This window comes from Maylandia zebra, linkage group LG14 (genome assembly GCF_041146795.1).
Source record: "Maylandia zebra isolate NMK-2024a linkage group LG14, Mzebra_GT3a, whole genome shotgun sequence".
Classification (NCBI taxonomy): Eukaryota; Metazoa; Chordata; class Actinopteri; order Cichliformes; family Cichlidae; genus Maylandia; species Maylandia zebra.
This window is the reverse complement of record NC_135180.1, coordinates 34,730,219-34,752,168: the sequence shown is the minus strand read 5'-3', so window position 1 is coordinate 34,752,168 and position 21,950 is coordinate 34,730,219. Positions and strand designations below refer to the sequence as shown.

Below are 21,950 nucleotides of genomic sequence, written 5' to 3'. Positions count from 1 at the left end.
TTTGTAAAGCTCAGCAAGAAGTTGTTGCACATTGTGCGTCACATCGGCCTGCACTGGTCCCACCAAGAAGAGTGTAATGTGTCAGGATCAGATGTGTGTGTGTGCATGCATGTGTGTGTAATGCTGTTGGCTCACCTTTGTGATTGTCCTCTCATTTTGATGCATGAAATGAACTGTCCGAATATTTGAATCCGGTTTTTAAAACTAAAACTGCACAAACTTCAAAACTTCTAATCTAAATTTCAACTTTGTAAATGCTACCTACCCATGAGTCGTTGGACCCTCGAATACATTTAAATATATAATTTTGTCTATAAACAGTAACTGTAAAATACAGACTTTTTTAATGTTTGAAAATCAGTATGGCATATTGTGTCACCAAAGCCAAATGGGTGTTGGAAAGTGACTATGAGCAGCATGTTTCTGGAAAAACTGCAAATCAAATCAGAGACGTTTTTTCGATATTTACCTCGAAGATTTATTGACTGTCCTTTCTGACTAATTTAGTGCTTATAGCCAGAGGCAAGGACACAACTGAGCTGAAAGTAAACTCAATGCACTTCCATACAGCAACTGTGCCTTGAATAAATGAACGATGAGGGAACAAAGTCTGGATTTTGTAATCATGTTACCGTGACGGCCCCTCCAAATTGGTCTATTAATTCAGCTGCTAAGGACGTGATCAGAGCAGAGCCATACTGTGATGGAAATAAAGAGGGACATTAAGTTTAATAGACTGTTAAAATGTCTTTAAGAAACAATGTGGTCAGTGCCATAAATAGCAGGTAGCCAAAGGAACGTGTCGGTCAGAAACTGAGCAGGAGAACATTAGCATACTAAAGGTGATCACAGAAGCTGGTGATACTCTGTCGGGCATAAAACGTATATTAGAGGAGTTTGCTATGACACTGGATAGCAAACTTTTAAAGGTTTACTAAGACATATAGTAACTCTTGGCTTTGCAAACCTTGATAATGATACACATCGTCACACACTTTGCGTTAGATTTATCGAACAACATCCAATTTGCATTACAGTTATTTGGTTTATGTGATCAATTGATCAGTCCCAGGGGGAGACAGAAACTCCTTTGGGTTTGCACCATGAAGGGCATCCTGCAAAATCTGCAAAATCAAATATGCAGAGTTTTCTGCGAAAACTGTGAATAAGGGAGCTTTATTTATGTACTTAATTTATTTTAGTTGTTTTTGCACTATATTTCAAGCAAAATCACTTTGATTAAAGCATAACAGCCTAACAAGCTCATTAAAGTTGCCACATTAATCATACTGGGCACAAAAAACAGCCCTGTCACCATTTATACCAGCACTGAGGGCATGGGTATTCAGTGCAGTCCAGTATTCTCCAAATTGTCAGTGAAGGTAAAGGAGTAGAAAGCATAGATTTTTTTTAATAGATTTCCCCAGGAAGTCTTATATTTTTATGCTGTTGCAGTATCATCCATATAATTTGGGAGTCTGAGTCTGCTCTAGTACATCTTTGTAGTAAAAATCGAAACAGTGGCACACTTGTGTCTTCAGCTAGGGCGTACGAGGTGTGGAACCTACACAAGGTTCCAAGAATTGGGAGGTGCACAACGTATCAAAATGGCACCAAGGTATACCTTGCACCATCAGATATAATGTCACTTTGGCATGCGCTGCCATTCTGAGGCCAACAATTGCGGGTGTAATGGGCCCTTAAATGTGGGACAGCAGAGTCGTGGGATGGTTAGCAATTGCTTCGCTGTGAAAAGAATGTGGTTGGACACCAGCCCGGGCCCTGCTGAATGAATTTTGCATGTCCTTTGGGTGCTCTGGGTTTTTCTTACAGTGACACATGTAAGGTTAATTAGTGATAGTACACTGGTACTAGGTCTTAATGGTTGTTTCTCACTGTGTTAGCCCTATGATGAAATGGCAACATATCCAGGCCTCCTGCCTAACCTCAACTGGTGTAACTTTTAGTCCTCCTCCAAAAACAGTTAAACAGTTAAGAAAATTTAAGTTAAAATATTCCTCATACTGCTGTGTATCTATGTATATAATTGATAAAACAAGTCTGGATTACTTTCACCTAAGTAGAAGATCAAGAATTTGCATGTGTGTATGGTTCTTGAAGGAGGCCCAGTGATCAGGAAGCCACGCAGACAGTAATTATTATGTGAAAAAGTTGTTTTCTGGGAAAAAAATAAAACATTTATTACAACAGGAAGCGATGCATCAAATTGGGATAAACAGAAGGAGGACTGCATTGGTAGGAATTAGTGGTGAGAGCCACACAAGTATCCTCCTTCATCTACATAAATCAATAGTGCTAATAATTCTACCTGCATTGTGCAACTAATAAGTAGTTTATAAAGTATGTAAAATAAACTCAATTCATAGTGCCAATGCTGAGGAAGAAATCCTAATAATCCTACATGTTACTATCCTGACTCTTGTTGATAGAAACCGGAACAACAAAAAAACAAATGAAACTCTCAATGAGTCAGTTTTTTCCACAACAGATCATCAATGAGACTCATAACGACTACATATGAGCAAACACAACTACATTATGAGAGAAAACAATAATCAGAACAGGATGTGCTGCTGTTATGGCACGTTCTGAACATGGCGTCTGTCACCACAATACATGTTAGATAAGATGACAGCGCTGCTGAGAGCTACAAAGAACAACAACCAGGAACAACCACATGATAACAGCTTCTAGCCCGTCATCAGTTGCCGTGCTGAGTCATTAGACTGAAGCCTGAAGGCCCGCGCTCCTCGTCATGTGGCCGTCTCACCTGGTTAACTATGCTCATATGTAATGTGTTTGAGAGAGCAAGAAACAGAAGGGCAGTGAGTTTTGTCAATTTCTCTCACAGGCATTGTCAAGTAAAACAAGAATACCTCTCTATGTATGCAGAAAAAACAACAACACTTACACACAGATGTTAAAAGAACAACAAAGATTAAATGAATGAAAGAAAAACAGAGCAAAGTATTCACAGCAGAGAAAGAAACATCCCATGTGTCTGAAGCACAAGTCTGTGATGTTTCAAACTGCAGTGTTTGAACTGACTCTAATTAAAAAGACATGAACAAGCTGCGTGTTTTGTTCTTACCAAAGACACAAAAATACAGGCCAGTACATAAATGGTTTTGATAGCTATGAATTGTTTACTCCATTGTAACAACCCTGTATGGGCTTTATCACTGACATGTGTGCTGGAGGTACAGAGGGGGTGTAGCTGGTAGCTGTCCGCTAGGCCTCGGTCTCAACTTCGATAATTTGAGTCAAACACTGTATAAGAAGTTTGTGCTTAAAATTTGGTGAATTCAATGATATTATTTAAGTCTTATATAGTACTACAGTTTTGTATTTAACACTAATTACAAGGTAGATATGTGCTGTATGTCTGTCTGTGTACTGCACCTGTATAGTTAGCTAAGCATGTTAGCATAAGCTAGCACAATATCGCGCCACCCTTAGCTCTAAATATACTCAATTTTGGCTGCAAAATAACCAACATGGCCAAAACGCTAATGTTGACACAATAGCTACATCCATCTTTTACAGTGCTATGACAAAGTATTTGCCAATTTCCTGATTTAGGTTCCACTTATGTGTTTTAAAAGATTTAATAAATGTTAATATTAGATAACCCAAATATAAGATAGCCCAAGTAAATACAAGTGTGTGACAAAGTAATTGCTCCCTAAACCTAATAACTGCTTGTGCCACCTTTAGCAGTAGGAACTACCGTCAAGTATTAGTGGTAACTGGCAATGAGCCTCTTATATCTCTGTGAAGGAATGTGGGTCCACTTTTCAGTGCAGAATTTGGGTTTTTTAGCCACATTTGAAGGTTTTTGAGTATGAATGGCCGGTTTAAGGTCGGGCTAAAGCATTTCAACTGGCTTTACAACATACTTGTTGGTATGGTATTTTTTTCCATTAAATGCTGTGTTTTTTATGCTAGATTAATGGGATCCAATCCTTCCAAAAAGTTCCGCTTTTGTCTTGTCATTTCACCCAAAATTTTCCCAGAAGTCTTGGTGATGATTGAGATGCTTTTTGTCAAATATAAGACAAACCTTGGTTTACTTCTTGGTCTTTGAACTCTTCTTTTTGTTTAGGCCAGCCTCCTTCTTATTGTTCAGTCACATTGACATTAACTCAGGCAAGTGAAGCCTGCATTTTATTAGATGTTGTTCTGGATTCTTTTGTGACCTCCTTGATGAGTCGTTAATGCACTCCTGGGAGTAATTTTGGTATGCCGGCCACTCCTGGGATGCATCACCACTGTTGCAATTTTTCTCCATTTGTGGATATTGACTCTTATTGTGGTTTGCTGGAGTCCCAAGCCTTAGCAATGACTTTATAATCCTTTTAAGATAGATTCCATTAACTCCGTTCATCTGTTGTTTGAGGTTTTTTTGGATCAATTGTTTATGATATGTTGCTTTTTGAGTTTATGATTTACCAAGAGGTGGAATTACTTTTTCACGTAGGGCAAGGTAGTGTTCGTTTGAATAGTTTTCTTTCCCTAAATAAAGCTAATCATCATTTAAAAAATTACATTTTATGTTTACTTGTGTTGTGTTTGAATAATATTAAAATTTGTTTAATAATATAAAACATTTAAATGAGACAAGTACACAAAAAAGAGAAAAAATGAGGAGGGGGCAAATTCTTCTTCAAAGCACTATATATGCAGTCTATGGGGAATCAGCCCTTGGGCTTCATGAACCATACTGAAATATGGATCCAGCCTTTCCTGGTGACTCCACAGTCTCCATCGCTAGTTTAAAGTCTTATTAAGTACAGTGGGATGTTCATTTTGTAAATTATGGTTTAAGAGTCAAACTCATTACCATAACAGCATGCATTATCTCTCGGTTTTGGTCAAAGGATTCTACACTATGCGAATACTGTTATTGTATGTACAGTATGTTTATATCACACTTATTCAATAACTAACAATTAAGGGGCGTGGCTACTGAAACAGGCTTGTTTTTTTCTCTAATGTAGAGCTCAGAACTTGTTCTGTACCCACAGGTTTCACTTCCTGTTTCTATGTGAGGCTCCAGGAAGCCTAAAAACTCAATCCACAGCCTTCTGCTGACCAGCAGCCTGTTTACAGCAACACCGAGCTATAAAATCAAACAAAGAGATATTCATCGAAGGTGAACTGGATACAAAAACAGAACAATCCTCTAGAAACCTTTTCCATATTTTCTCTTAGTGCTTTCACTGACTCATTTATTTGACCCTTCATAAACTTTTACTGTAATGGAAGTAGGAGTTAGTAGTGAAGTGAGGCTTCTTCGTTGGTTCTGTTAAAGTGGAACAACAACTAGAAACCAAAAAATGTTTGAGATTCTGCTGAAAAACACAAACTTTTAGACAGGACATCTATCCTGCCTAATGTACGATGCTACTTGACAAAAATGGTAGAGAATGCTCTCTGGTTCACACCATGAGAAAGTGAACTTGTAAACTTTGTTGTATTACAAATGCAAAACTGCCCTGGTGTATCTGGATGATTTATTGACTCATGGAGGAAACCAAATGTCTCTCTCTTGATAAAAGTGGGTTTGTATTTGTCCATACACAAACACAACACACTGAGTGGGGAATTTAAGTTTTGCATTTATGAATTACATCATGCCAACATAGATAACTCAAGAGAAATCAACACATCTAGTAGAGCAAGTGTTTAATTTGTGCATCTAGAGGAGAAATATTCATTTTTGACAACAATGACAACAAACTTTCACCCTATGATAGCTAGGACATGCTCCAAAGTTCCTTAACATGGTTGAGATGGATGGATTGGCAATAACCAAGATTAACCCATCGAAAATGGTTAGGCTAAATAGTTTATGATATTTTTTCTTTATTACATCACATATTCCCACATTCCTCTTTTTCAACTAAACAGAACACAAAGCTTCCAACTTTTTGATGCACAAACCTGATCACCCAAAATTGCTTTAAGGGGAAATACTTCTCAAAACCATTAATTTACTAATGTTTTAATATAGACAATGCAGCTAGCACATGTGGCACATTTGCTCAATATCCTCACCTTGCAGGAGGAAAAGAACTGAATGTGCACATTCAGGAGGAAAAGAAGGAGACAGGAATGAAGAAAAGCAGAAACTAGTAAAAAGAAATGCAGTCCAGACCCTGAAGCAGTCAGAGAGAAAGTTGAAGGCTGCAGGTAGTTAATCTTGGCTATTCATTTCATGCTTGAGTGCTCATGTAGCCATCAATGTGTCAGAGCCTTCGTAGGCTTGACTTGACACCCTGCAGGGAAAATTAATGACTTCATTAAAAGTGCCATGTTTTCCCGTGATCCCTCCCGCATCGAGCCTTATTGGACAAATTTGGCTTTGATCAGATGACCAGAGCTTGTTAATTTGTTTTCAGACATGCAGTAAGTGTTTTGTGTGTCTGCATGAATACACAAATAATTAACATGAGACTACATCCAATACATGAGGTAAGATGAATTACGTGTGTCTCTAAGGCTGAACACTTGTAGTCTATCGGCTTATCAATCAGGATCAGAAGGCTTTTAATGATACCCATGCTTATTGATATCGAAACTCCTCAGTAATGCTATTTGCACCATTCACACTATTTTGGTGTTGAGACAAAACAGTGTCAATGGTTACTTCTGACACACTGGCACACATACACTTAGATGCATCGGGGATAATTGTAGAGACATTTCCATTGATTAACTGCCATCTGAATTAGCAGATGTGCTTTTATACTGGTAAAAAAATATTTCTGCCACAACAGTATGGAAACAGGCACCTAATAATGAGATTCACATTGTTTTCTACACAGCAGTATGTTGCAGTATGCTGGGAGTGTTTTGCACTGTGCTGGTGTGACATGATGATTTGTAAACTAAGTCCTTCACTGCTCAGTGCACCTCAGACAAATGATATTCCAGTGGAGGTCTGGATGTGGAGGTGTCAGCAGTTTTAATAACAGGCTGCAGAAAACCTGCACTCATTTCTGAGGCAGCCTGTCAGACTAATCCCACTGAGGCCTGGTGTGTGTGTGTGTGTGTGTGTGTGTGTGTGTGTGTGTGTGTGTGTGTGTGTGTGTGTGTGTGTGTGTGTGTGTATGTACGGGGTTGAAGGCATTTTTCACGCTCAAAATGTAGTTTTAGTTTCAGAGTTACAATTAGGTTATGGTTAGATTTAGGGTAAGGGTTAGGGTTAGGCATTTATTTTTGATGGTTAGGGTTAGGGTAAGCGACTAGGGAAAGCATTATGTCAATGGGATGTCCCCACGAGGATAGCAAGGCAGACATGTGTGTGTGTGTGTGTGTGTGTGTGTTTGTCAAGTACACACTCACAAATGTAAGACTGTCTGAATTTCTGTTGAGTCGAGAGTATGTGTGGGTGTGTAAATGAGTGAGTATGTGAGTGATGACAGATATGGCTGGCTTACAATACACAGACACACACACACACACACACACACACAAAGGGGCCTTAGTTTGGAATCCATGCCTCTCTATGTAAACAAAACTTTTAAATAAAGTCATATAGAGGACATAAACTACTAAATATATGCATATAGAAATAAATTATTTGCAATAAGCATTATCAACCAGACACTTTGTAAATCCCAAACTTTACCCGACAGATTCAGCCAACTTTAAATCTTTAAACTATATCAAGATTTTGTTTCATTTGCATATTACGAGCACCAAGGTTTTAGACATAGAGAATGAAGACACATTGGCCTGTGTCACAGTGGTAAACTGATATTCAAATAGGTTAATAGAAGTTGGCTAAAAGTTGTTTAGCGAGTGTTTGGGGAAAGCGTAATGTCAGTGAAGGTCTACACTAGTTTCGATATCTATGTGTTTGCCAACATTGGTGGGCTGCGAGGACGCGGTTATTTCCTGAGGCACTTCCTGTTGTGCCTCATCTCATCTGATTGGTTAATTCTATTGAAGTTCATGGTGTTGAGTGATATGTAGAAGTCTTAAAAAGCTTTTTTTCCCCTCAGATCTAAGTACATGACATAAAATTAGACATCCTGCTGCCAAAGACGTAAGGTTTATGTCATGTATGGTTATTTACTAAATAATATATAAGTGCAGTTTAAAAATAAACTTGTTTTACAGTTACAACAAGTCGTGAGTTACTTGTTGATGCTCTAGCTGACTCAGATCAGCTAACTGTTGTTATTGTACTGTTCTAAACACGTAGTTTTTAATGATGGACAAACAACGCAGGATCAACTCTCATAACATGGTTGAAACGTGTTTCTCTAATCTCTTTCTTACTTTTTAATTTTTCACTTACTGGCCGTTATAAATGTCATATCTAAATATCTAGAAAGCTAATGACGGCCAATATATTGGTTGGAGTCAATTAAAAAATGAACTGAAACGCTGGGAAAGATGTCTATACCAAGTCAATAATGAAGCATAGGGACATAAGGGTAAAAAGTAACTTACTATTATATAAATTTACAACCACCTTTAAGTTATTAATATAACTGAAGATCCCTTCATGAAGATTACCCAGATTTGGTTCTTACTACAATAAAAGCCTGAGCTTAAAAGCTCCATCCACTGACAATATAAAAGATATACATATAGAAATAGCTAGTATGACTTCACTCACTGGTTTATAAAGTCTTTGTATCATAACCTTGGTGTTTTAAACCAGATATAATGAAAAGGGGTGCATTTACTATGGCATCACATGTTCTTGTTGTGATTTGACAAATCATTTGCCAGCAGACATATCATCGATAATCCTCCTTTATGATGCTTAGAATGGATGGTATTCCAACAGGGCAAGCAAGGCAAGCCCTGCTTGTTGTGTTACATCCGGTGAAATCTAACACAAGCATCTGCCATGTTGTTGCTGGAGTTGCTAAGGTAAACTCTCAGGATTTCTGACTGGCTAAAGCATTGCCCTGATGCCCCAATGGTCATTGTTTGGCCAGACAAACATGGAATTGTATTTGGCCTTGAAAATGTATTTATTTACCCATGCTGGCCCTTTGTTTACCCAATGCAGGGTTAGAGTTAGGGGTTAGGGTTACAGCTAAGTTATCATTTCTCAAACATTGGCCTTTCTGAACAGGTTTTTCAAACTAGCTATGTCAAAGTGCTGTGTTCTGTTAATCATTCTCTAAGAACCACACGTTCTTGTGATTGACAAATCATTTGCCAGCAGACATATCATCGATAATCCTCCTTTATGATGCTTAGAATGGATGGTATTCCAACAGGGCAAGCAAGGCAAGCCTTGTTTGTAGTGTTATATCCAGTGAAATCTAACACAAGCATCTGCCATCTTGTTGCTGGAGTAGCCTGTTGTTTCTCTGCTTGCCTTCATGCACATTGTGAATGAATCCCTGGTCTTTGTCAGGAACTGTTTGGAGACCAGAATGCTGGAACAGCTACTCCTAGCTATTGCTTTCATTGCTCTGAGATCAGTTGTGATCTGAGCGTTTCTGGAAATAGAGCTAGTGATAGCAAGTAAGTGAGCACTCTGTAATTGATCATTATTGTTCCGTCCTCAAGACTAAAGCTACGGGATGAGAGGAGGAACAATGGTATGATCAGGAAAAGACGAAGCCAAACAGAGCAAATTGTTTAATTAAGATTTTTATTAAAAAGAATAACGATACGGGAACACCACTATTTCAACTAAACAAAAGCCATCCACAAACTAAAATATCCTAACGATAGGCAAAAGAGATGGTTAACCAAATTAAAAGGTATGCTTCTGCTGCCAGCAAATACCTGCTACTCACTAGCAGCCCAAAGAAACCTCCAAGCTTAGTAAAAATAAGCAGAATATGCCATTAAAAGTCACCAGCCAAGACTAGTCCGAACACTGACTGAGAAGCTCTTCACAAGGTTATATACTGCTGTGTGGCTGATTGCTGCATGAAGCCAGCTGTCCACTGGCTCCTCGGGACACACCTACACAACGCGAAACCTGCTAGAGTTGTAACAATTAGGGTTGCCAAAAATCAATTCTCAGATACTAATCAATCCAAAATTTTGTTCAATTTATATATTAAAAAATACACTATTAACTAAACATTTAAAATCAAAGTATTAAGAGGCACCTGCATTTTGCATTCATATTGTATAACAAAATGAGAGCATGCTCATGCACAAGCCTTCCTCCCACAAAATATAAACCTAAACCTGTCCATATAGGCACATCATTCATCCATTATGTCTTCTATTTTGATCTCTGGGCCTCTTTCTGTTTTTGTAAACTGGCTACAGTCTACTTTCTTTCCTCAGGTATCATTAGAGTTTCATCTGATCATCTTTGGTAATCTATTATTAAAACAATCAATAGCCACAGACCTGATGAGGAACCTTGGAGAGACAGGGGAATATGAGAAAGAAACAAAGTGACTCAGAGAGGGATAGCTTCTCCTTTCCTGCACTTTAATTTTTCTGACATCATCAGATTGTCTAAGTCAGGATCATATGAGTTACTGAAATTAAGAAACATGAAGACAAAGTAGAAGAATGGGTAAGAAGAAAACTATTGATGAACAGAAAATGAAAGACAAATAGATGAATAAACTGGAAGAGGAGACAGGAGAAGTGGAAAAAGATAAAGAGATACTATGAGAGATAGAAAGTGTGTACGGCTAAATGGTTAGAAAAGGAGTTTTTGGTAATGTTATCTGGACAAACGATAGAGATAGAGCAATAGAAGAGATGCAGGAGACTGAAGATGAACAAGAAGAAAGAGCGGAAAAAGTTAACCTGGGAGGAAAAAAGGAGATAAACACAATGGAGGAGAAATAGAGGTGGCATTGATATTGTAGAAGTGGAGAGAGCTCAACATTTAATGGGGAAAAAAAAAACCGGCGTGATGGTTAGATGGTTATCGACCATCTGAAACTGCTCTAATGGTTGCCACAGGTGCTGCTGTCTCCTCAGTGGAAACATTAGTATGTGTGTGAAGGTGTGTGTGTGTCTGCCTAACAGGGCTAACAGTGTTTACTGACAGACAGCAGTGACCTCAGCACAACCTGGTTCATTTACAAGTGTCGTCAGACACAAACACACATTTAAACTCTGTGTCTGTGTGTCCCTCCTTCGTTTCCCTTTGTCCTCTCCTGTTTAAATTTCCCTCTCGGTCGACACACAGAGATGCGCTCCATTGCATTACGTTACTAAACTCACACAGCAATGTTCCAGGAAGGCCTTCAAAATATGTACATGCCAGGGTGTCTTTTTTTCCATTTAAAAAAAAGGAGCCACAAACTTGAACTGCCACTCAGTAACGCGTGATCAGGAACAACCTCACTTAGTGGAAGTGGCTGGAGACACAACACAACACCACAAAACACAACACAATTTTAAACAGGACAGTGGTTTGTGTGTGGTGGTCTTTTGTTTGAGGTGCTGGCAGATAAAATTATTATCATTTGCACAACAGTCAAGACACTGCCATTCTGCTAAAATCCTTTGCATGTCAGAGATATCCACAGTACTGTAACACAGGTCTAATCCCATTCTTATCACTTATGTACACTATGTATCCCTTAGTTCCTTTTGGTCTGTAATGTAGAAGCTAGCATCACTTTTAAACATGCAGCATAAAAAAAAGCCAAACCCTGATCTTTCCCAAACCCTAACCAAGCAGCTAAAGCGAAAGCAAACAGCATTTATTCACAAAGCAAATCAGGACAGATACTAAAGACAGCTTGAGGTTATCTGAGATGCCAGTAGCTTCTGATGAAATGTAACAGGAACCAGGAAATCCAGTCTAAATAGTAATAATGCATTTTAAGGCCTAAAAAAGTTTAAATAACAGCATGTTCTTCTATAACTGCAACAGCACTCTCTGGACTTTTGACTGGCCAAAGCATTGCCCTGATGGCCTGATGGTCATTGTTTGGCCAGACAAACATGAAATTGTATGAGGCCTTGAAAATGTATTTATTTATCCAATTTGTTTACCCAATGCACGGTTAGCGTTAGGGGTTAGGGTTATGGGTAAGTTATCATTACTCAAACATTGGCCTTCCCGAACAGGTTTTTCAAACTAGCTATGTCAGAGTGTTGTGTTGTTATTCTTGCCTTTTTGTTTGTTTGTTTTTTGTTTGCTCTATGTGTTCAAATTTTTGTAACCTGCACAAGGGATGGGTTTGCAAGCTGGTCTGTCTCTGCAATTTATAAATGCAGGGACCCAAAATGATTGCCAAATGGCACAAATGGAAATTATTGCAACACATGGAAAAGATTAGGTATTCTGCAGAGTACTAAAAACTCTATGAAACACTTCTTGTTTCCAAAAAGACTGTACTTGTGAGTTGTGACACTGTGTTGATTTCACAAGTCATACAAGCAGTGACCATTGCATCAACCATAACCAGAGTTTAGTGTGGAAAAAGTGGGGATCTGCATTTATAATGTAAAAAATACGAACACTATAGGGCCTATAATAAGTCTCATTTGTGTGGATTTCAACTGCGGTGCATGGGAAAACTGCATTTTTATTCATACAACATGGATTCCTCACTTAACCACCTTCTAACAACAAATGTTTTGTTATGCAGATGCAAGTCATGCAATATTCCCTGGTACTGTTCTTAAAGCAACTGAAAACACACCAGGCCAGTCACACAAGGTTTAACCTCAGTGGTTATTCGAGTTATTCATATTTTCCCAGGGCAAGACCAGTCTCACCACAGACAGGGTTTAAAAGAACAAGACAGCACGAATAAGAACGGCAAATAAAGTTTTATCTCGTTTTCCTTTGTCTTTTTGTTGTTGTTGCTGCATAGATTTCCAAAACAATGAAATTCTGTAACTAACACAAAACTTTATAACCATATTAATTCTTGTCCAACATCTAATTAAGGGTTATTACATTTTTTGCCCTTATCTTCATAATTAGAAAATAATAGGCTTCATCTAATTCATCTCACTCAGTTGATGAAGTAATGAGGCAGTAAAATGGCAAACCACTAATGTTGGACCAGCTAATATTTAAAATATTGTTCAATAAATGACTAACGCAAGTTACAAACCTTCTATTGCTTAAAGATATATTGATATTTCCGATACGCTGTGGAAAAAAACAGACAAATAATTATCTTGACAACCAACAAAGCATAAATTAGTCATAGGTGTTGTTGCTCCTGCAAATGAGCTCTTGACTACAGGAAAGCAAAAGCAAGCACAGCAAATTGCACTGGCCAAAAACAAAACTCTGCACAGGGACTTCCAATTAAACAAGTAGCTACACGTGGCACCGGACCAGTCTCAGCGTGGGTGAGAGTGGGTGGATTTATAGGTGTGACACAAAGCACTACTACGCACACTCGTTTATGAGTCACCCCCCTAATTAAAAACCAGGACTGTGGCACATGCCATCTCCAGAACAATCGTCCAATTAGGCACGCTGTGAACCCACAGGTTGCTATCTATCTACCGAAAATGTTCAGTCTGTACATCGTGGCCAGTAAACAAACTCACATGTTATTGTCTGTATTCTAAAAAGTTTTTGATTGTCTGTATAATAATGTTGGTTTAAGTGTTGATCAAACAGCACAAAATGCATCACTTATACTTTAGTTGTAGGTTTATTCTGTCAGGGAACAGGCACAAAAATTGATCTCATGGGAGAAAAGATGCTGTGTAACCAATTTAGGTACTTCCTGAATTGCATCTGCACACCATGGGCAGATACACGGAGCATTAAAACAGCTAACAAAGGCATAAAATACAAAAATATCCAAGTATTAGCGTAAGAGAGAGTACAAGAGAGCTCACTCTCTGGGCAGTATTTACTTTAGCCTAGCATGACACATTTATTTTGATTACACAAACATTATGTAGAGTAGGTAATGGATCATCTGTATTGATTGTGTTTATTATATAATACATTCAGAACATTTTTAACTAATAGGCAGCTCAGTCATTTTCTCTTGGCAAGACTTTCTTTAAAGATATTGGCCTTGAAGGAGAGGTCAGAGGTCACATGTGACACATTTTAAATCTTTATACAGTCCTTTCAATGTGTTGACAATGCACACCACACTTGTAAGAAACATAGTCTCTAAGTTATAAGGCTTTTTGTCAATTTTCAACCAATAAATCAGAATATCTTGGTGGACGTCAGCCGAATTTTAATGGACTGTTAACATTGATTTATTCAAAGCTATCGTGTTTACAAACATGTACACAAACGCTACCAGAAACATCGCCTCCTTGGTTGATGTAAACATAGTATAAAAGCCATCCTGCCCAACTCTCACTCACAAAGCACATAAACACTGTAAAACTTTGCATGCACACATTCCCCCGATTCAATAACTAGATCATCAGCATCAATATATAAGCCTACATAAAACAATCAGGTTAATTGTCAGGGTTTGCTGTGTCTAGGACCTCAACACAGGACTCGGAGAGAGAATAATTAACTAAAAGCAGCAGCTTTCTTGCAGGGGAACATTCAAATATGAAATACAGGAAAGCTAAACTAGAAACACAAAACTTAAACTGGAAAACTGAGAAACTAGAAAACAAAACCAGGAAACAGAGAACCAGAACGTTACCAGAAGCACAGAGGAAAAACACAACATGATGAGGGCAATGAGAGGATGGGGAACAGGTGGTAACACAACTGGGACAAATCAGACCCAACGAGACAAGGGAAGCAAAACCAGGCACACTGCACACAGGACAGGGACTATCAAAATAAAACAGGAAAAACACGACAGGCATGGACCTGACACTCAACAGATTGAACACGGAGCACAGAGACATGAGTGACAAACTCCGACATGACACACGACTGACCGGGGAGCAAGAAAATAAACATGAAGACAGAACTAAACCTGCACTAAACATGAGGGCCACAGGAACAAAACCCAAGAACTAGAAAACACAAAACAAAAAAGAACTCTAGAGCTAGAAATACTGAACCATAAACAAAAATGATGAACCATGATGAAATCTAAGATTAACAATAACACAAAACACTGGGTCACCGACACAGGACCGTGACATTAGTAGAGGGTAAAAAATCTTGACCTTTCTGATTTCTAAATAGCAAGACACATCTTTTACCTCATTTTAGTATGTCAGCTGCACACTGACTCTATTAACAGTTTTCATGTGATGTTGTATCATTAAAGGAAACGCCCACCATTAGAGGAATAAAGTAAGGCTTTATTCCACTGCCTGCCAGTTAATTTTACCCCATTTGTAAAAACAACCAACACATAACTGGCCCATAATGGTGGGTAGTTGTTCAGTTGGATGCGCTAAAAGCTATTCACAGGATAATGGCACTGCATGGAAACACACTTCTAATCTGCCACACAAGCACTGCAGACAAATGTTGTCAAATGCTGGTGGAGCAGAACAAACTTCCTCCTCTGTGCATGTGTGAAAAAGCAGTAAGTGTGGGGCCAAAGGAACCAGAGAAGATGTTGTACCAAGATAGTTAACACATAATATGCAAATATAAAATGAAGTGTGAAGCAATGACCAAGCAATTCTGTGATGAGCCACAAACTCAGATAAATAAGAGTTCTGATGTAAAGCTGCATTTAAATCCTCACTTCAGATCCACGCAGGATCTGAAGTGAGGATCTGAAGTCTAAGTCTTTTCAGAAAATTGCAAAAAACTGGAGAGGAAACCACACCACAACACTGTTATGTTTCAATATAATGTGATAATTTACCACGGTGGGTGGCGATCCTACAGTCAGGCTACTTGTTAGTGTCGTTCTCCAGCGCTGTAGCCGTTAATCACAGTGATTACTTAACCACAAAGGCTCTTAAGTGCTGCTTATCAGAGCTCCTCTGGAGACCAATTACACCTTCACTGCTATCTCGTTCACATTAACCCACCTCTGAAGTTCTTTTTTTATCCTCCAGTCCTCATCCTAACATCCATCTTCCACTTTCCACTCCCTTTGACCTCACCTACTTTAATCTCAGTTTTGTTTCTCCTGTCCTTTAAAAACTCTGTCCTGTCTACTCATTTCTCAGCTCTTCGTCCCACATCACCTTTACTTGAATCACATTTCTTAATCCAATTTTCTTAATCCTCTTTGACGTTTTACACAGATGAGTGAAAGCTGTGACTTGCTAGAGTTGTTGGAAAAGTGAAGAATAGCCCATACTCTAAACCCTAAAAGCACCAAACACTGTGTTTGTGCCAATCTTAATCCATCCAGTGAACTAAATATTGTTGGCAATCATAAAAACTATGGCACACGTGCACTGACAGGTGTGCCATATATGCTTTTTTTTTTTAATTTGTAAAAGATATTCACAAGATGAGTTAGACGGTTGTTTTTCAGCTGTGTTTTAACCTCACAAACAACCTGAAAATAAGATCAGTAAACTCTACTGAGCCACATAGAGTCCACTGATAGTGTTACTGTGGTTACGTTTTTGGTGTTTTTTACTTTAGTCTCTTCAGCTTCAGCGCTGACTAAACAATGTTAGTTTGCTGCTTTAATGGAGACTGATGGAATTTGGGGCTGAGATGACAGAGTTGGATAAGTTAAGACAGAATGACAACACAAACGCCCATCACAGCGTGAAAAGGGGGTCAAAACCTGGGTGTCATGTTTCTATCATTGCTGATCTGAGCTGGAACCGCTAATAACTGTGACAGCTGCAGAGTCATTTGACCCGGACTGAATCCCTATTATACAATTTCACACTGAAGACAAAAGTCAGATGTAAGTGGGTTTTTGTTCAGTGTTCAGGGTTTTTTAAAGGTCACATCAAAATCTGACTTCTAAGGGAAACCTTGAACCTTGAAGAAGGAAGGAGAGGAGAGATTCATCTGGACTAAGGGTGAAAGGAGAGGGCGTGAAGTGGTGGAAAAAGGAACTTCAGGTAAGTAAAGCTGGCGCTCGGCTAACCACAGTCATCCATCTGCCTTGAAGGTCGGAGCTAAACCTGCACAGATTATCTTTCCGGTGAGGTGACAGGGGTCAAGAATGAGGAGGGGATGTTTACTTGCAATGTTTTAAATCATGCACCAATACAGAAATGAGGGAGAATTGCATTTAAATTTAATGGATCATTTAAAAATAAATGTAATTTCCCCCTCACTGCTTTGTAATACACTTTAGGTTAATGAGCCAGTGAAGCAGGAAACCAGGAAAGGAAAAAGAGGGAAAGATGAAATACGTGAAAGAGAGGGACAGACTGACTGTATCCATCTTCACCGAGGAAAGAGAAAACAGGGGAGGGGGGGCGGTGCAGACACAGGGGAGAAGAAGATGAGATCCTATTGATTTTAACATTACAACTGTAGAAGTAGAAAACAGGAATTCTTCAGGAGGAACAGAGGATTCATGGTTTCAATTTTTGACTAAAAAAGACCATTAAGGTCCATCGAAACATCTCCCCGCATCCTAGTGAAGCATGACATTTTCTCCGAGATCGCTGTCCCTGTGTCTCTCTCTCCCTCTCTCTGCCTGAGGTGGCTCAGCTGCTCGAGTGTCTAATGAAAGTGCAGAAGTCATTGTAGATTTTCATACACAGATATTTTTGTAAATGCATATAATTGATCTCAAAATGTTCAGTTAAAAACAAAGTATCGATACCTTTCAGGAACTGAGAGCAAGAAAATCACTTCTGCATGTGAAGATCATTCATCACGCTTAGCATAAATCAATAATTCATCATTGGTCATTCATCCTCATAGTTTTCATAGCTTCTTGTTCTTTTTAAGATACACTACAATAAGTGGAAGATTATTGATTAGTGAATAAATCCTCAAATTCTTCTTTTAAATGATAAGAATTACAAGCAGTGAATTTCAGACTGACACACACAACACTCAGAGGTGAACCTACAGCACGCTGTGCTCAGATCACCTCTGACTCTGACACTTATGTTTTATTTTCTTTTGTTATCATCTGCATGTGACAGATTCAATTGAGTTTAATTCAAGTTTATTTATATAACACAGTAGTCGCCTCAACACACTTTTTTCCTGTAAAGATCCTAAGTAGGCCGAAGAATGCATGAATTAAGGACCAATCTACTGTTTTCTCTGCTAGAAGCAGTCTGTTTGCATTAGATGTAACCTCTGTGTGATATTTGTCATTTGAACAGCAGACTTTGGTACTGTAATACTAACTAATGCACACTCTCCATTGTCCTTTTTAAAGTGAAAAAGGACAATATTATTATTCATTTATGCACAACTGAGACATTTTCTGCTAGGGGTGATAAATGAGCTACGGGCTTTACTAGTACAGGCATCCCCCTTTAAAGTTCATAAACTCATTACAGAACGCTCCCAGTCTGCTTCAGCACACAATAAACTGCACTCAGAACGGTTCTTGACAGTGCCCAAGCTGGTTCTGCAACATCACAAACAGTGCATGGTCGCTCCCAGTTGAATATGGAGCTGGAGGGATTCAGTGACACAAGCAGCCAATTTAATCGTTCAATCTGATAATTTATTAATTGTCTGCTCTCATTACCCCTGGAGCTGTGGCAGGGACACTAGTGCCTGCTGTACCGCAATGTCAGTGGTGCCAGCTCAGCTGATTTCCCGCTGCTACAGGTTAATGGGATCACAAAAAATAACACCCAGAGTGGATGGGATGTTGGGAAGTTGACAATAAAAAGGAAACAGCAAAAACCGTGAATATGAATAGTAAAATCTCCCTTTATTTTATTTCTGTGCATCAAGAATTCTAGTTTTTTATATCACTATTTAATGCAGACGCTAAACTTTGTCGCGATGTCTGTGTTACAGGATGTGAAAACGGTGATCTAATGATCTATCAGGAAAAATCCTCAACGACCGAGCTCAGTTCTAGTTTTCTGTTGTAGAAGACAGTTTCACTTGCATTTAAAGCAAAGCGCAAATAGAGCGGTAAAGACGCTTGTCATTAAACGATGCGATGCTGTACTCACGTTTAGGTTCCTGGAGTCTTGGAGTCAGTTCCCAAAAAAGGAGACTATCCAGATAGGGGGACGAAAACTCGTTTAGTTTCATTCAACCTCCGCGAAAAATGCTCGGACAGATGGCACAGTGGCTGTGAAAGTACCAAACAGTGTGAGCACAGCGACAACAGCCGGCAGACTGAGACACACACACAGCCAAACACACACATGCACACACAGACGGAGTGAGAGGGAGAGAGTGAGCCAGAGAGAGAGTAACCGTCACTAAGTGAGACTCTAAGTTCCGCCTCCCTCCCTCTCTTCTTGTACTCTGTTACGTCGCTTCAATGCGCCTTTACATGAAACATTTAAATAAGTAATATTGTCGAGCAAAATATAATTTAGACAATAGTCCACAGAAAATTGAGATCTTAAAATTATAGATTCATACATTAATTGTTTGTGCGTGTGTGTGTGTGTGTGTGTGTGTGTGTGTGTGTGTGTGTGTGTGTGTGTGTGTGTGTGTGTGTGCGCGGATGTGCCTGCATGCCTGTGTTGTTGTGTGTCATTCCCGGTCCCTAAGGTTGTGGCATATGTTGATATATATAAAAAGCAGCAACTTATGACCTTTCACCTTGCTATATATAAACTTTGGAGTGTGTCTGCTTTTTTTTTTTTTTTACCTCTGTCTGTCTGTCTAATGCTTTTTTCACACATGCTGCTGCCCTGACCTTTTCTGAACATCACCGAGCAGAAGGGCATGTGAGATCGCACGCCCACTTCAGCTGTGTCTGAAATTAGCCAGTTTTTTAACTTAGCGGTCCCTTAGTACAAAGTTTGCAGGATGTGTAGCCCATGGTTTTGAATAATATCACTAATAAACTCACACATACTTCCACCTGCATTTTCTATCCTCTGTCTGAAGAACGCCTTTCCCCCCCATTTGGAAACAGTCAACAGTGTAAAATATGACGGTGTGATTTTTCTGAAATTTACCAATGTTTGGGCTTGAGTATGGCTTAACGTTCCCAGTATTAAAACTAGAAAAAGTTGCATTTCCTGCAAAAATGCAGTGTGAATGCTGTGTAGTGGAATCTGAAAACAGCAGAAGGAGAACTCCGCTGAAAACACTGTGTAGAAGCTGAACTCCGCTGAAAACGTCTTTATTTGAAAGACTACACTGAAGAGAGTCAAGAAAGAAAGACGTGAATTAGCAGAATTTCTGCTGAAAAGAGGTAAAGAAGCTGAAGTTTGCAGTGAAAACAGCTAAAGAAGCAGGAATTTGTGCTGGAAAGTATTGAAAAATGGAAAATTCTGCTGAAAAGAGGTGAAAAAGCTGAAATTTGTGTTGAAAAGAGTTTAAAAAAAAAAGTTGAACTGTTTACTGCAATTTTTTTTGTCATAAGCGGGATTTGCCAAAAAATGGCATAAAAAAGCTTAATATCTCAAAAAGTATGAAAGGTATGAGCACCAAAAGAGCTGGCATTAGCATGGAGCAGAACAGATTAAAGTTTAAATGTGGAAATCGGCTGAAAACTGAGGGAGTAGTTGACCAGCAAAGGTCGGAGCAACTAGAATAAGGTAGAATAAAGTTTAAAGAGAAACAGGATCTCAATAGTGTGAATGCCTTGAGGACTGCAGATCCCCATGCACTAATGAGAGGTGAATGAATTGAAAAAGGGGGCTGGGATGGGGCATAAAACGAAAACAAACAGCTTGCAGTGCAGGGGGCTCATATATAGACAGAGAATGTGTGCGGTGTTGTCCCACTCATGAAATCCAGTTAAATGATCTTCAATTCAAAGGATCTTGGAGTAAAAAAAGAAAAAGTCTCACTTGTCAGTTTGGCACACCTGTCTGCCACAGATATGATGCAATGTGAAACAATATGAGATAACATAGTGCAATACTGTAAGATGCCTCACAATGAGACACATTACCATGTAACAGAATGAAATATGATGCAATGTCATATGACAACATATCATACTATACCAGGGGTGGGCAACTCCAGGCCTCGAGTGCCGGTGTCCTGCAGGTTTTCGATGTGTCCTTGATCCAACACAGCTGATTCAAATGGCTAAATTACCTCCTCAACATGTCTTGAAGTTCTCCAGAAGCCTGGTAATGAACTAATCATTTGATTCAGGTGTGTTGACCCAGTGTGAGATCTAAAACCTGCAGGACGCCGGCCCTCGAGGCCTGGAAATGCCCACCCCTGTACTATACAGCAGCGGTCCCCAACCCCCGGGCCTCGGACCGGTACCGGTCCGTGAGTTGTTTGGTACCGGGCCGCGAGAGTTGAGGCTCAGGTGTGAAATGTATGGTTTCGTCACGGTCCTGGGTCAGTGACCCAGTGTTTTGAGTTTCTTGTGCCTCTGAGTTTTCTGTATTATGTTCTTAGTTCTCTTTGTTGTCCCAGCTTATTCTTTAGTGTAGTGTCTTAGTTTGGTTTTCTTGTATTCTGTTTAGTTCTCTGAGTATTTAGTAGCTGCCCTCTGTGTTTCTTAGTTGCTCTGTCTCCCTTGGCTAGTTTGCATCTGTGCTAATTCCTGTTTTACTTTGAAGGTCTGTGTCTCATGTGAGTGTATCCTACTTTGCTCCCTTGTCTCGTCAGTTCTGATTTCTCCCAGCTGTGCTCTCCTTCTGTGTCTCATTCCCCTCGTTACTTCCCAGTGTATTTAAACCCTTGTGTTTCTCTGAGTCAGTGTCGCGTCGTCCCTCATGCTGTGTGGATCTCCCTGTGTTTTAGTTCATTGTTTCCCAGTTTAGCCTATTTTACTTTGTATGCTCGTTTTTCTGTGATCAGCAAAAAAAGGCTGTGATTTTGAGTTCATCCCCTGAGTCTGAGTCCTGCACTTTGAGTCCTCATCTCCTGCCTGCCACACAGCGTTTCATGACAGGTTTTCAGGGTTTTTATCGGTTTTGAGCGTTATTTTGTTATCGTTTTTATCGTTAACTCGGTTTTCCTGGGTCTTTTCACGTGTGTTATGAATAAATCTTCTTTTTTACGGTACCGGTACTAGTTTTATTTTGTTGCATTT

At 39.2% G+C, this 21,950-nt stretch overlaps 1 protein-coding gene across 1 annotated transcript in view; it reads right to left on the bottom strand.

Moving 5' to 3' along the window:
• gpr4 (G protein-coupled receptor 4) overlaps nucleotides 1-19,146 on the bottom strand; it is a 52,744-nt gene extending 33,598 nt beyond the window's left edge. Inside the window, exon 1 of the mRNA XM_004569594.3 lies at nucleotides 18,937-19,146. The gene's annotated coding sequence lies outside the window, so the exon portion shown is untranslated. The remainder of the gene's footprint in view (nucleotides 1-18,936) is intronic.
• Between the last annotated feature and the right edge of the window lie 2,804 nt (nucleotides 19,147-21,950).